The sequence below is a fragment of the Vulpes vulpes genome, chromosome 12, assembly GCF_048418805.1.
Source record: "Vulpes vulpes isolate BD-2025 chromosome 12, VulVul3, whole genome shotgun sequence".
NCBI lineage: Eukaryota > Metazoa > Chordata > Mammalia > Carnivora > Canidae > Vulpes > Vulpes vulpes.
This window is the reverse complement of record NC_132791.1, coordinates 22594638-22609945: the sequence shown is the minus strand read 5'-3', so window position 1 is coordinate 22609945 and position 15308 is coordinate 22594638. Positions and strand designations below refer to the sequence as shown.

Sequence of the window (15308 nt, the reverse complement as noted above, 5' to 3'; positions counted from 1 at the left end):
TTTCTTGAATTTGCCTCATTCTGCCTTAATTGTTCCCTAACCTGCAACCTTTCTTTCTTCTCTTTGTTGCCTGTCTGCGGAGAAATTGGCAATATTATCTAAGCCTCTGAAATAAGTTTTTTACAGGCTATAGAAGTAGCTTGCCCAGTTGTTCAGTAACAAAGCATGCTCTTGAGCTGCCAGTTTTTCCTACAGCCTATCTCTGTTCCTCCTTTTCTGTTTCTCTAATACACAAATCTATCTCAGTCCTTGGAATTCAACTGGTTTGGTAAAACTAAAATCTTAGGTAGAAAGAAATTCCAAAGATGAAGCTGAGTGAGTAATAATTGTGATATTCTTAAGAAATTAAAATTTGGGATGCCTGGGTGGCTCAGCAGTTAAGTGCCTACCTTCAGCTCAGGGCGTGATCCTGGAGTACCAGGATCAAGTCCCACATTGATCTCCCTGCCTGGAGCCTGCTTCTCCCTCTGCCTGTGTCTCTGCCTCTCTCTCTGTGTATCTCTCATGAATAAATAAATAAAATCTTTTTAAAAATTTAAAATTTATTTTTATACACATGAACACAGGCCCTCTACCTTTCCTACTCCCACCTGCATTGAACAGAGCAGGAGTACCCAGAAAGGACACACCTGATTGTCCTGCCCATGTTATCCACGTTTGTTAGGAAGCAGGCCAGAACAGAGAAGGAAGTGGAGACTGGCCTAATTCTTTTTCTCTATAAAGTGACCAGCCAGTATGTTTCTTCTATTCCATTCCAAAGTTTCCTTACAAAGGAAAGGAAAACACCAGGGTACCTGGCTTCTGATTCTGGATTGTGTCCTTTTTTCCTCTGCCTTTTAAATCCATAGTACCACCAAAACCCTGATTTTACCTTTTCTTTCTGTTGTGGGGTAAATTGTGTGCCACCACCTGCTCCCTCGCCCTACTTCATGTACTGAAATCTTAATACCCAGTATCTCAGAATGTGATATTTGGACAGAGGGCCTTTAAAGAGGTAATTATGGTAAATTGAGGTCATATGGGTGGTCCCAAGTCCAATTTGAATGGTGTTCCTATAAAAAGAGATTAGGACACAGATGGAAGAGCCTGTGAAGACAGTGGATGGCCATCTGAGGTGAAGGAGAGAGGCCTCAGAAGAAAGCAACCTTGCTGACACCTTGATCTTAGACTTCTAACCTTCAGTATTGTAAGAAAATAAATTTCTGTTGCCTAAACCATCCAGTCTGTGGTATTAGGGTAGCCCTAACAAACTAATAATACCTTTAAGGCAGAAGGGAAAAGAAGATAATATAGAAGCTTTTGTGTCTGTCACCTGTGAATCTGTTTCCTGAGATCTAGTTGGTGGGAATTGTGGTTGCCAGGCTGGTATATGGGGCCCCATTCGTGATATACAATGTCTTTTGTGTCCATTTTAGAATTATCCCTCTTACTACTAAAATGTAGGGCTAAACTGGAAATAGAAAGACCTGGATCCTTGCAGTACTCAATCTTGAAATCTGAGAGAACTTGAGCAAATCACTATTTTTTTCTTTTCTTTTCTTTTTTTTTTTTTTGAGATTTTATTTATTTATTCATGAGAGACAGAGAGAGAGAGAGAGAGGGAGAGAGAGAGGCAGAGACACAGGCAGAGGGAGAAGCAGGCTCCATGCAGGAAGCCTGATGTGGGACTCAGTCCTAGGACTCTGGGATCAGGCCCTGAGCTGAAGGCAGACGCTCAAGCCACCCAGGTGTCCCAAAACACTATTTTCTACTTCTCAATCTCCTCAGCTGTAAAAGTAAGGATAGCTCTCCTCTCGTAACAGAGTTCTGGTGAGGTCATAGAAAAATGCATTTTTTAAGTGTAAAGCTCTAGAAAATTGTTTGAGAGTCACCAACAAGCCTCCTATTACCAGAATTGTTGGTTTTCAGGGCCCTCGCATGACTTCCCTTAGCCTAGGACTGAGTGACCTGCCAGAGGTGTTGCCCACAGCTGGAGCCTTTGCTACAGAGTAGGAACACAGAGAAAGTGCTTCTGATGGTTAAAGAAGCAAGGAGCCAGTGCCCTAGGGTTTCAGGTTTTTATAGGTGTCTGGACTCCTTGGTAGCATGGGATTCCTGGGATAACTATAAAGATCACTCAGAGGAGGCTATCTATCTACTACACTGATGCTTCTCTGAGGCTTGGCAGGAAGAGGTCAGTGAAATGAATGCCTTACCCTGAGGAGTCTAGGGGAGGTGGACAAAGGCTACCCTGGGCACTGGTGGGAATGTTTTCCAAGAGCTGCTTTTGTGTGCTTCTCAGGAGAAATGTGTAATGTTTCTCAGGGATTTTTTCCCCCTAAAATGTTCTGGACATGTTTATGGGCCTGGATCTGGGTGTTTGTCAGTGGTTGGTCTTCTATAAATCTTAGATCTGGTTCTAGGTTGGGACTGACCTTGTGAATTATAAGATGTCACATCTGTGCCTGGGATTTGAGGCAGCTTATTTGAAGGAGTGGAGATTGGCTCTCATTTCTGAGGTGCATATCAAAACATCTCTGGGGATGCCATGATACCGTTCACTTGCCTAGAGTCAGAGGAGGTTATCAGATACTGGTAGCAGACTTAGCTCCAGCTGATACTATTTTCTGGGCATCCTATCAGTAAAGAAAGGTATTTAGTAAATTCTTATGAGTAACAACTCTGATTGATACCTCTGTATAAAATTTAAAATTACTTGTTTCCAGATAACAAAGCAGCTCTTCTTGCTTTCTATTACTTTCTCTGACTCTTAATGCCTGTTTGATTATCCATCCAATGGGAATATTTGATATTGGCTAGGAAAGAACTCTACCTCTGTGAGAGAAAATCCTGTTGCCAAAGTTATGCAAAAGGAAGCGACTGATAAAACTAATCCATTTTAAATCAAGCCAATTATTAAGTCGTTACCACTGGGTGTATTGGGGCTATTTTAAGACATTTTCTTACCATTTAGGAGCTTATAGGCCAGAGGGGAGATAGAAATAATTAATATTTACATTTTCCCCCAGATACTTTCCTCAGTTTTTATTGTCATTTTTCACTGCAGCATTCCAGTGTGTGTTTTAAAACTCCCTATTTGTAACTTCCTATTTCCCTGACTTCTATTATTCTAGATTTTCCCATTCTCTTCCTTTTTTACCTTGCCTGTCTCTTTCTACAGTTTTCCTCTTGGACTCCTCCACCCCACCCCCCATCTCGAATCTGCCTCTAATCCAGAATCCTTAATTGAGCAACTACTATATGGCTGGTACTGTGCTTGATCCTGGCTTTTGTGCTAGGCTGCCAGTTGACTTCTGGCTAGCCTGCCCCTCCCTCCCTCCCTCTCTCCTTCTCTTCCTTCCTTCCTTCCTCCCTTCCTCCCTTCCTCCTTTCCTCCCTTCCTCCCTTCCCTCCCTCCCATTCATTCATTCATTCATTCATTCATTCATTCATCTATGAGAGACACAGAACAAGAGGCAGAGACATAGGCAGAGGGAGAAACAGGCTTTGTGCAGGGAGCCCAATGTGGAACTCGATCCCAGGACTCCAGGATCACGACCTGAGTCAAAGACAGATGTTCAACCACTGAGGCACCCAGGTGCCCCCCAGCTAGCTTTTCTAAGCAGATAATTGCCAAATCTATACTTCTAATCCTCATTTTTCCTTAGTTTCTATCCTTCATGTCTAGTTATCTACTAGATATTTTCACAATTTCCCAATGTTTGAAACTTCCCTCCTAGGCCTATTCTTATTCTTTGTTCCCTGTTTGTATTAAAATTACCGTCATTCTGCTACTCACCCACTCAAAATCATGGTGTCATTCTTCCTTCTCTCTTGCCTCCCACATTGGATCATTTGCCAGACCTTGCTCTTTTTCTCTCCATTTCTTTTATATGTCTCTTCTCTGTTCCCTTTTGTGTTCAGATCCTCTCTACGGCTTAGTCTATAATGTTAGCCTTCCAAAGGTTTTCTTGCTTTTATTTATTCATCTTGGACTACATTGTGTATACCACTGCCAGCATTGTCTTCCTGAAACAGAGCACTACTCATGGTTATCACTTATGCTCAGGGCTCAACTTCAATGTTACATCTTTTGAAGCCTTCCTCAGAGTTCCCAGATAGTTACTCAGTTTTCTATTTTTCTATAGTATTTCATAAAGTCATTTTTGGTGTTTATCATATTATCCTAGAAATCTGTGAACAGGGATGCCTGGGTGGCTCAGTGGTTGAGCATCTGCCTTTGGCTCAGGGCATGGTGCCGGAATTCCGGGATCGAGTCCCACATCAGATTTCCCTAGGGAGCCTGCTTCTCCCCGTCTGTGTCTCTGCCTCTCTCTGTGTGTGTCTCATGAGTAAATAAATAAAATCTTTAAAAAAAATAAATCTGTGAGCATTTGATCTCAAGATTATATATTTCTTAAAAGAATATATACTGTAGGGACGCCTGGATGGCTCAGCGGTTGAGTGTCTGCCTTTTTGGCTCAGGACATGATCCCCAGATCCAGGATCGAGTCCCACATCAAGCTCTCTGCATGGAGCCTGCTTCTCCCTCTGCCTGTATCTCTGCTTCTCTCTGTGTGTGTCTTTCATGAATAAATAAATAAAATCTTAAAAAAAAAAGAATATATACTGTATGATTCCTTTTATATTAAGCTCAGAAACAGGTCAAAGTAACCTGTGGGATCAGATTGTAGGACAATGATTACCTTTGTAGGGGAATGGGAGGGGGCGTTGGTAGTGACAAGATATGAGTACAAGGGGGCTTCTGGAATTCAGACAATGTTCTGTTCTTGACTGGGATTCTGTTTATGTTGATGTACTTTTGATTTGTGTAGTTTTCTATATGTATGTTATAATTCAATAAGAAATTTAAATAAAAGCTAAATAAAAATAGCATGGAAATACAGAATAGGGTCTATTTAACTTTCCCTCTCTAATGCCTGTCACCCAGCAAGCTCTTAACATATATCCGAGAGTAAATGAGCGAATGATTGAAGGTTTCTTCTTAAAGAAAGAAAGAGGAGGAAGGAAGGTTACTTTTTCTTTCTGTTAGTAGTTAAATTAGAGTCCCAGCTCTTTAGCCTGGCATCCATTACTACTTACGACTTAGTCCAACTTATGTTTCTAACTTTTGCTAACCCAGAGGCCGTATTGTATAGTTGGAAGATGTTGGGACTTGGAATGAGCCAGAGCCAGAGTTTGAAATATGACTCCACTACTTATCTATATACCCTTAGGCTTGGCCAAGTCACCTAGTCTCTTAGAAACTTAGTTTTCTCATCCCTGAATTGGATATCATTTGCCTCAGCAGATGGATATTGAGTAGATAAGATAATACATGTAGAGCAGGGCCTTGCTTATTGTTCGTATTCACTAAATATACATTTCCTTTATTTTCCAACAACATCCTCCTTTTTCTCCTTTTTGTATCTTTGCTCATCTTGTTTCCTCTGTCCTAATACCTTTTCTTCTGTGCAGTTTCCACATACCCAAATATTATTTATCCTTTAGAATTAAGCACATATCCAAATATTATTTATCCTTTAGAATTAAGCTCAGATATCACCTCTTTCAGAGAGTCTTCCTGATTCCTATCCAAATCAGAACCTTGAAAGCTAGAAATATTTTCCTCTCTCCAATTCTCCCACATTTTAACTATGTCTCTTATGATAAATATTAGTCATTCACTCTAACCTTTAAAGGGTTGCTAAAAGCTGCCCTCTCACTCTAGGCCCAAAAGATAGGCACTTTAATTAGGCTGTAATGCTGGAGGCAGGAGCTCTGCCAGTTGAAATAAACTGGGGGCATGAAAAGTCAGGTTAAGAAAACTGCTTTAGGCCTTTGATATTATATGTATATTCTCCTCTTGCACTGGGAGAAATTCAGATGTCTAGTCAAGGATGTGACCCAGGAACAAGGGATCAAGTTGCAAACTGCTCAACCTGTATTTTGAATTGATCTTCAGTTAAAGACATCTTTATGGCCCAGCCTGGCACGTTAAGGTATGAGGCATACAGGAGTCTGAAGTCTTAGGAATCAAGTGGATATTCACCTGGAGTATCATCTTGGGGGCCTAGTACACATAGGTAGAAAACAGAGTTCAAAGATTTAGATTTATTCCTGGCCACTTACTTTCTTGTTACTTCTACTTTCTACTTGGATTTTTCATATCCATATCTATGTTTTAACTCCTTTGCTAGGAACTATAATGAGTTTCTAGCTTCTGATACTTAATAAACAGCCCGCAAAGCTTTGCTTTAAACTTTGTTTTTTTTTTTTGTTTTGTTTTTGTTTTTTGCTTTAAACTTTGAAGTGATGTTACAAGGCAGTATAAGTAATTAGTTGTAAAAGAAATGATTAACACTTTTTTTTTTTTTTTTAATTTATTTATGATAGAGAGAGAGAGAGAGAGAGAGGCAGAGACACAGGCAGAGGGAGAAGCAGGCTCCATGCACCGGGAGCCCGACGTGGGACTCGATCCCGGGTCTCCAGGATCGCGCCCTGGGCCAAAGGCAGGCGCCAAACCGCTGCGCCACCCAGGGATCCCCTACACTTAGAGAATGGAGGGAGCAAACCCTGTGAGTTAGGTGGTCAGAAAAGTCAGAAGAATTCCCAGAGAGTACTAAGTAGCAATTATTAAGTATCAGAAAATGTCCAAGAAATGAAATAATGTGAGTTTAGAAAGATGGAAATCAAGGGATAACTTGTTTTCTGTATTTATCAACATATGTTATTAAGGAGATCCATGGTTCCTTATAAGCAACATTCTTTCTGTAAACAATGCAGTGAGATTTACCACCATTCCAAAATAGTCATATCCTGAAGTACAGTCATTGTGTATAAAATACAGCTTCTTGAAGCCAAAGGGAAAAGGTAATTGTAACAATTTTCCGTAATTCCTTAGGCTTCTACTTCCCTTTACTAGTTGTCATCTTCAAGCATGCTAGGGAAATGTGTTTATTTGGTCCACACCTGAGGACATTGAAACATAAATAGACAAAGATGACAGGTTAGGAAGGTCATTCTAGATGTCCTTAGAGCATCCTGGAGCATTTCTTATGACAGGTGAGATAAAAACTTTTGACTGGTTTCTCCCTAAAACAGTCTTCCTTCTTGACTTTTGCGGTATCTTTCCCTCCAAGTCCTTTTCTTATATCTGACAGCTCCATCTTTGTTTCCTTTACAGCATTTTTCCTTATCTGCCTGCCCCTTAAAACTTGATGATTCCTAGGGCTCTGTTTTCCACCTCTTTCTCTGCCCTAGATAATCTCACCCATGGCTTTACCCAGAAGCTGATGAATCCCAAATTGTTATCTCACCTCAGTCTTCTTTCATGAGTTCCATATGCATATATCTAGCTGCCTATGGATCTTGCTTCCAGAATTTTCATAAGCACCACATGCAGTACGTTCAAACTGTACTCATTGTCTTTTCTTTCTCCTCCACCTCATCTCCTGTATATCCTTTCAGTCAGTTCCACTATTGGTCACCCAAGCACAAAACCTAATACTGCTCTCCCTTAGGATATACAGTATGGATATAATAATGCCCATGCCCAAACATTTCCCCTCTTAGGTTATGACCTCCCTAAGGGCAAGGATCATATCTTTTCATCATGCCTGGTACAACATCTAGGTACTTAATAAGTATTCATTTACTATTTAAACATTTTTTTTTTTTTTTTTACGATAGTCACAGAGAGATAGAGAGAGAGGCAGAGACACAGGCAGAGGGAGAAGCAGGCTCCATGCACCGGGAGCCCGACGTGGGATTCGATCCCGGGTCTCCAGGATCGCGCCCTGGGCCAAAGGCAGGCGCCAAACCGCTGCGCCACCCAGGGATCCCTAAACATTTTTTTTGTAGGATTGTATTAGTAGTCCTTAAAGGTACTGTATTCGTTTGCTGGGGCTGCCATAACAAAGTGCCACAGGCTGGGTGGATTAAACAACAGAAGTATATTGTCTTATAGTTCTAGATGCTGAAAGTGCAAGATCAAGGTGTCAGCAGGGTTAATTCCTTCTAAGGGCTATATAAAAGCTTGGTATTCCTCTAACAATTTGTTAAAAATGAATTGGGAGTAGAGAAGTGGTTTTGCAGGAGGGTAGACTAGGGAGGATGAATATTTTACAGTAACTCAAGTGAGAAATAAGCCTAGATTAAGGGTTGTAGAGAAGGGGACAAAGTTTATAGATAAGAAGGTACAATAGATTAGACTTGGTGACATGTGATATGGGCGCAAAAGATTTTGCAGGCGATTCTGTCACTGGATGGAGAACTAGAATATAGAAGTTTTAAGGGTCTTGTGTCTAAGCAGAGAAGTCATATCCCTGTGTGATTGGTATGGGTTGAGCTGGCAGTGTAGGACTCCAGTGCTGCTGCCACCAATAGGCTTTCCCTTGGCATTGTTTGCTTTGCAAGCTAAGTCTAGCTCTCTCTCGACTCAAATAGTTAAGTACTTCCCTTTCTCCCCACCCTACTTCCCTGCTATTTGTCAGAGATCCTTAAGAGATTTGTCTCAAGTCCTCTCTTTCCCTTTGAACATTAGCTACCTTTTTGTAATTCAGTGCTTCATGCCAGATATTTTTGAATATATGGAGAATCCTATAGGAAAAACCATCCTTTTTGAGGTTCCTTCATTGATTCCCAAGATACTTGAGATTCATATGCTAGCTAAGAAGATATTTTGAGGGACCCCGGCGTGGTTCAGTGATGGAGCATCTGCCTTCGGCCCAGGGCATGATCCCAAGGTCCTGGGATCAAGTCCCACATCAGACTCCCTGTGTGGAGCCTGCTTATCCCTCTGCCTGTGTCTCTGCTTCTCTCTGTGTCTCTCATGAATAAATAAATAAAATCTTAAAAAACACATTTTGAAAAACTTATGGAAACAGGGTCCAACACCAAGAAAATTCTCCAGATTTGGGTTTACCCTCAGGTATATCTCAGCTACAAAGAACCAAAGGAGGTATTTGATCAATATTAAGCCAGTTAGAATATAGTCTCTTTATAATACAAAGGGTTAATTTCCCCATGAAATTTCAAATTTTGATGAGCATTATGGATGGCACAGGATGAGATGAGCACTGAGTGTTATACTAGTTATTGGCAAATTGAATTTAAATAAAATTTTTCTCAAAATTTCAAATTTTGGATTCCTATTAGAGAATCCTCCACAAATGGCCCAATGAGAATTGGCTTCCTTGGGGTATAGAGATTGAGTTAGGGCCAGTGTACTTTGTGGATTGGACTGGGATGTATATAAGTAGATCTAGTTCAGGACCAGCCTTAGTTCTAAATCTGAGAGCTGTGACTTTTGAACAGGTTTATGTGAGAGAGCGGTAGAGACATAGACTACTTCGATTATAAGATTTTAATTGTTTGGTCCTGGAATGGAAATGGGGTCACAGCCTTTGGAGGTACAGGCTAAAAACCTGTTTAGCTTGGCAGTCCTGAGTTTATCCTTCTTTAAGTGTTTGCTAAGCAGGGCTGGTGCTTGACCTGACTATAGGACTGAAATTTGTCAGCAATTTGTGACTCCGTAGGCCTGCCTTGCAGCTTGTCAGGTCTGATTTAGTCTGTGTAGCAGCTATGCCTCCGCATATCAGAAGTCAGCACATCTCTGCCAGGCTCATCACTTCCCTAGAGTGGCATGTACCTGAGGGAAGAAGGAGAATCACCTCCCATCACTCATCATTCTCTTCTGTATGCAATTTCTGAGTCGTTTATGGAGGGCATAATTCTAAGGGGAAAAAAAGACTTTTCTCAGTCACTAGAACAAACCATTTTCCTCATGAAACAGATTCTACTTGTGTGACTCATGTCAGCCTCTCATGTTGCTTCTGGCTTTTACTTAGAGAAGAAAAAGAGTCAAAAACTTACTCTGCTGTAGGTCAGACTTTGGCTCCACCTATCCTTTGCATCCTTGTTGGTGATTGTCAACATTAGGAGATGAGGTAGGAACCTGCTGGTCCTGACCCAGTCATTTTCTAGCAGTGACATCTGAAAAGGCAGACCAAGTTTAGGGCAGGCTTATTCTTTGCTTTTGGCCCAGTTGTATATGGCTTGAGGGAGACTTAGACTAGTTTATATTAAAGGGGAGAATTGTAGTTGATGAGCCCCTCCTCCAGTATCCCTATGACTCCACTCAGATACTTTAACTAAGGATAAATTTCATATGCCAGGTGGTCTTCTGACTAACCCACCCATTTGGTTCCCCTTTAGAGCTCCTGCAGCTCTGAACCTTCCCACAACTCTGCGTGAGTGTCAATGTCTCATGTTGAATTTCCATCTTGACTCATCTATCTCTAGGCGAAGATCCCTGCAAAGATTTAAATTGGGAACCAGACCTTGAGAATGTCTGTTCAGAGCATTTCACAGCTTCTGGATAAATGCCTTTTCCTTCTTAACCCAATCTGTTTTTCCAATTCTGCCCAGCTAGCTCTTGAAAAGCCCTTCTTTGAGGAAGCTTCCCAACTGAGGTGGGTGCTTGTGCTATTTCTTAACTCTAAAAAGCACCCCCATCCTTTTAGCCTGCCTAGGATTCCCAAGAGCCGGATTCACTGTGACAAGGGGCCTGCATTGTTCCTCACATGGCTCAGGAAACAAATTTTACATTTATCCCAAAAGGCTAGTCCACAGAAGAGGTTTAACTGTCCTTTGGTCATGTGACACCTGACAGTCTATGGGCCTTGATGCATGGTAGAAGGAGCCTGCTTTTTTTACCAGAGCTTGTAGTGACAGCCGTTTATCACTTTCCCACTTACTCTCCATGCTTTTGCTGAAGCATAGGAAAGCAGAAAGGTAACAACGGTAATTTATGATCAAAGCCACATGAACTCTCCTGTGAAGTTTGAAGACCATAACTAGAGATTGCAAATATGTTGTGCCTTGTGTCATAAACCCATCTTCTCCTGTCTGAGCCTTTCTTTTTCTGGAAAACCCTAGTTGAATAGAAGATGGGCTGCATGCATTTGAGTAGGCAAATGACCAAAACAGGGTCACTTTAACCTCAGGTATAACATCTAGAAGCCTCAGCCAGATCCTGGAGACACTGGTGGATAAGGTAAGAAGAAGTATATTCTTTAGGCAGTGTCCTAGCTCTGAGGATCATTCCTACCTCTTCAGAATTTGAGCTTCTCAGAATAGGAAGCCTAGATCCAAACCTGATAATGACAGCCACTTCTCTGGGCTCTTTATGAGTGGGAGGGAATTCTGACTTAATCAGTCTTCCCTATATTTCTTGTTTTAAATCCTTTACCTCTTTTCTTCTGGCTGAAATATGGGAAGCTCCTCAGTAAATTGGCTGTGACTTCCACTGAAATTTGACACTTTTCAAGTGATTTTTTTTTTTCTATATTTAGATGTGGGTATAGTTGCACTGTCAGTCCTTATCTCTTCTGTCATCCAGCCAGCTCCCGACTGGGTTAGGAGGTATTTGCTCTGCTGTTAGTGTTGGCTGCATAATGAGGTGGATGGCTAAAAAATGGGTTGTTTAGCTCTCTTGGAATCTAAATTTTCTTCCTGGGTTGAGGGGGAAGCAATGTTATTGGAAAAAGGCAGTAGGGAGGCAAATGTTGGCTCTGGAATCAACACTTTCTCCTCAGGATCTTGGATAAGCCAAGGAAATCATTCTTCATATAAAGGCTTATTTTATCTACCATATAGGGCTGCCTGTTCTGCAGTGACAATTTCTAGGGTGGCCTGCATGGACTGAGTGCCTGATTCCTGGCTAACAAGGCCATGTTTTATTGTGGATTGTCATGAAGAATGTTGCAGGGCAGCAGAGGTAGGAAGTTTTGAGAGCCTGGCATGGATATGCTGGGTGAATCAAACTTGTCCACCTTTCGTTGACCTAAAGAAGAGAAGGACCTTCTCTCATTAGATCAGGCTCAGAAGAGGCAGAATCGAAATTCTTCTATTCTAGAAGAAGAAATAGAAATGGCTTAACTGGATTGTTACTAGTTAATTGGAGCCCTATATTGAGAAGAATTCTGTGATTCTTTGGACTCAGTGTTTTTCCTGTTCTGTGGGTGTTTTTACCTTTCCTGAGTGGAAAGGTATATTATATATTTGATGTATCTGGCATTTTATGCTCCATGGCTTCAAGGGTTCCTGACTTATGTTTGGCATTATGTTGCAGTCAGCAACTTGAGTGCTCTTTGAAGATAAGGACAGTCAATTTCCTGATGAGTCCTAAGTAGAATTGTTGAGTTATTAGGAATTAGGGCCATGTGAGAGCCACCTGACTAGCAAGTCTCCACGGAGATGGGACTGCCATTGGCAAAGAGGGACTGCAAAATTTGAGATCACAAAACCAGGGCCTTGAATCTTAAATAGCTTTTGGTCAATGTGATTTCACTTTAGTCTGTTTAGTTCCTAATTCTGGATCCCAAAATAATCTGTGGCCCAGACTTCTGCAGTGGGGTCTACCTCAGCCCATCCAGCTTCCCCTACTTCTCTTTATTCATTGCCTTGGCATAGCCTAAGGGAGTTCTTGTTTTCCAGTTTGTTTGTTTTTTCTTTTTTTTGCTGTGGGTGTTCAGGAAGAACTGGACTAGGTATCTACTCTGAGAACATAGTGCTATTTGATATTAACTGAACTTAAGTACTTCACCTGTTTTCCAGCTTTGCCAAATGCAGAAAGCATATCATATATATGGAAAAACAAAAACCCGAACAACTAACTAAGCAAAAAAACCTAGAGTTTGTTTCAGTAGAAGACAAGACTTCCTTTGTACTGTGCTCTGGCAATTTCTTGCTGTGTTCTGTCTTCTTTCTGAGACTGGGAGGTCCTCAAAGTATAGTCTTTGGTCTTATGTCTCTTTATATCCTATAGCCTAGACATGAGAGAGGTAGATAGGGAGAGAAGAAGGTGGGAGGGAGAAGAACGAGAGGAAGAAATGGGGGAGGGGAGAGAGTAAGATCTATATTTAGCAAGAGGGAGAGACACTCACCAAGGGTGTGTGAGTGAGCTTGCTGGCGAGGTTTGTATGTGCGTGAGTGTTCTGGGAAAGGGGGTGTGTGCGCCAGGAACGTGTGAGGAGGGCTGGTGCCCTATGGGAGGTTGCAGGCAGGAAGCAGCTGGAGAGGAGGAGGAGCAGCAGCAGGAGCAGTAGCTGCCCTGCTTTCTGTCTCAGTCTCAAATCCTGGAATCGATTGGGTTAGAATTCCACATCCCATTGAAGTTTGGCTGCTATTGCCTTCAGCAGGCTGGTCATCAGAGTCCCCCTCAGCAGACATGTGGACCAGATTGGATTCCTAGATTTGTAGCCAGCGAGACTCCTGCCCAGCCTTTCACTGAGGGGATTTCTCTGCTGGTTATTGTTCCTATCATCAACTTTGCACCGTGGAGCCAGCCAGCTGGTGCAATTGAGAATAATAGCTCCTTGGCTCTGTTTGTCCGTTGGGCAAGCAGCCATGCTGTGGCTTAGAAAGTTCATCCTATGGCTTCTCTGTCAAACCAAGGAGTGCTCCTGAACGGCTTAAAGACAGCACTTGCGTTCTAAAACTTGAGAATTTGTGGTTTTAACGTTTTTTTTTTTTCTTTTCATTTCCTTAACTCTTATTTTGGTTGCAGCAGCAAGGTAAGTGGTATCGAGTGTATGACTGACTCTGAACGACAAGCAGAGACAAAAGCAGAGCATTTCTGGGTGGAATACAGAATAGCTACATTAATTACATAACTGTTTGAGCCAACTTGCTGGTGGGGGTCATTAGAATGAGTGAAAAATAGCATACTCAGCACTAAGGGTAGAATCTTCACGTGCATGTGTTTATATGCTGATAATCTGACTATCCGTTCTTCCTTGGTACTCTCCCGAATGTATATAAATAACTTAGCCACTGCTCTGATGTGTACATACTTATATACAAATAATCTGTTTCTCCATCTTGATGTGTCCATAATGTTTATAAACTGACTATTCCTTTCTTGTGTGTACATACAAAATAGAAACTCATTCATTTGTTTTAAATGAATATACACAAGTCATATCTCCCTCCATGTGCATACATGTATAGATATAATCTCTTTATCTCATACATGTATATTATATATACTTTGCTCTTTGGTATGTCTGTATATATTAAGAAACCTTTCTATTTTTCCAGTGTGTGAGTGTGTATTCTGTCCTTCTGTCTGATGTGTTAATTCTTCCCTCTCATGTGTGCATATGCCATATAGGCAGAAAGGTCATCTTGAGTTTTCCCAGTCTTGGGTGTATACACACATGCATAATAATCTTTCCATTTTGTAATGCATGTATGATAAAAAAAAAAAAGCATTAACTATAGATTGAAGCCCCCCTTTTAAATCCTAGCTTTACTCAGTGACCTTGGTCAAGTCATTTAACCTCTCTGAGCTTCATTTGTCTCATTTGTGAAATAAGAATAATCTTTCTTCCTGCCTCATAGGGTTATGATGATAAAATATATCATGATAAAATTAGGAATCATGTAAATTGTAAAATCTTGAACAAATATAATTTTACTATTGCTACATGTCCCTCTAGTGAGAGTTAGGTAGGATAGTTTTTGACTCAGCTGCATTGAGATTATGCTCTTGTCTGTGAGAGGTCTCTAAGTCTTTCCTGCAAAGGGGTAGCTTCTATTGAAGTAATTATGTTTAACCTATAGATTTGTCCAGAGTATTGGAAAGAAGCTACCTATTGCTACAGAGTATCTAGAAAGGCTTAAGATTCAGAGAGAAGAGGTCTCATCTTCTGCAGTTTGGGGCCTTAATATTTTGTTCTTTGTAGTCCTGAGGATTGACCTGTCACAAAATGGAAATATGCTACCTCCAGCTAAGATCAAAGTGAGCAGGTGAAAAGATGAGTATAAGAACAGAGAATTCTGCTGCCCCTGAGATGGCAGCCTACAGTGAGCATCTGCTGCCAGGTTTTGAAGGCTTTCTAGAATGTCCCACATCTTAGCCTTCCAGACCTGTGTGTCCAATATGGTAGCCACCGGCCGCGTGTGGTAGTTGAGTATTTGGCAGGCAGGCTGATTTCAATTGAGATGTGCTGTAAATGTAAGATATATACTAGAGGGGATCCCTGGGTGGCTCAGCGGTTTAGCGCCTGCTTTTGGCCCAGGGCATGATCCTGGAGATCCGGGATCTAGTCCCACGTCAGGCTCCTGGCATGGAGCCTGCTTCTCCCTCCTCCTGTGTCTCTGCCTCTCTCTCTCTCTCTCTCTCTGTATATCATAAATAAATAAATAAATCTTTAAAAAAAAGATATATACTAGAATTCAAAGACTCAGTATGAAAAAAGGATGCAAATATATGATGAAAAAATTTTTATATTAATTGCATGTTGAAATGATAATATTTT

At 41.3% G+C, this 15308-nt stretch overlaps 1 protein-coding gene across 33 annotated transcripts in view; it reads left to right on the top strand.

The window, feature by feature from the left end:
* UNC13B (unc-13 homolog B) overlaps window positions 1-15308 on the top strand; it is a 245728-nt gene that overhangs the window by 172562 nt on the left and 57858 nt on the right. For 5 of the 33 annotated variants that reach the window (XM_072727993.1, XM_072727991.1, XM_072727992.1 and 2 more), the window contains exon 1: window positions 13038-13559. The exons of the other annotated variants lie outside the window; for them this stretch is intronic. The gene's annotated coding sequence lies outside the window, so the exon portion shown is untranslated. Of the gene's footprint in view, window positions 1-13037; window positions 13560-15308 lie in introns of those variants that run through there. 33 annotated transcript variants of the gene reach the window in all.